The following is a 1113-nucleotide window of genomic DNA, read 5'->3' on the forward strand; positions in this document are numbered from 1 at the left end:
CACACACACACACACACACACACACATGCACACACACACAAACACACTCACACACACATACACACACCTCACCACCCACCCAACCCCCCACACACACTTCTGTTGGTTTAGTTCGTCGAAAGAGAAGCCCGTCGATACGATAACGGCAATTAAATGCTGGGGGAAAACAAAATTAACAGACAGAAATAACAGAGGGGAAAAATAGAGAGATACCCTAAAACCCCTTTTTACTCTCTTTACGTTATACTTATGGTGTCCGTTTAGAATCTCCCGAAACGTCAACATGGGTGGTTGGCAGGTGCTCTGGTGCAGTTTGCTCACTCTTTCCTATTAAACATTGTATCATCCTCATTTTTCATCCTCTATTTTATCTTGTAATACTCCTAATCTTTTGCTCTGATATGACCTTTTTGTGTTGCAAATGCAGGGAAAAAAATTACTGAACTTAAAACGAAACGTCAACCGAAATATAATAGAACAGTTAATATTTAATATTCCTGTAGATCTATCGTTCTAAAATTCCAATAGCACAACAGTGAGTTTCCCTCCTCTCAATAAGTCAGATTTCCGTAAAAAACATTAAGTCTCTTTCCACAACTAAGTTTACAGCGTGGGGAAAAAAAAGAGAAAGACCCCACAATCAGATGGTTCTAACTCTCTAAATTCCCTCGACTCCCACAAATGAAAAAAAGAAATTGTAATCAGCATTTACTCGAAAGCTTCCAAAGTTTATCAATTTCCTTAACTCCCTCCAAAAACCGTAATAGTATAATGACCCTTCGCAGGAAGACTACCATATTCATAACGCTAATTAAGACTCATCATTGCCCCATCTAAGCCCTCGCTCGGAACAAAAATTCGAGGAAAAAAGGGTTAATGGGCGGCGGTTGTACAACGACTGCCTGTCACGTGACTGCACCCCGCCAAGCCGGTCCGCGTCCGCCTGATACCTGATACGTCTCAATTGTAGCATTTCAGGCCCCAGCACGTCCCTCCCTCGCGCGCTAAATACCCCGTATAAACACGCCCATCAAATTTCTTTCTTAGCCCCTTCGTATTATGAAGCTTCCCTTATTCCTTTCTGATTTTTTTATAATTTTTTTTTTTTGGGGG

This window comes from Aplysia californica, unplaced genomic scaffold (assembly GCF_000002075.1).
Source record: "Aplysia californica isolate F4 #8 unplaced genomic scaffold, AplCal3.0 scaffold00058, whole genome shotgun sequence".
NCBI lineage: Eukaryota > Metazoa > Mollusca > Gastropoda > Aplysiida > Aplysiidae > Aplysia > Aplysia californica.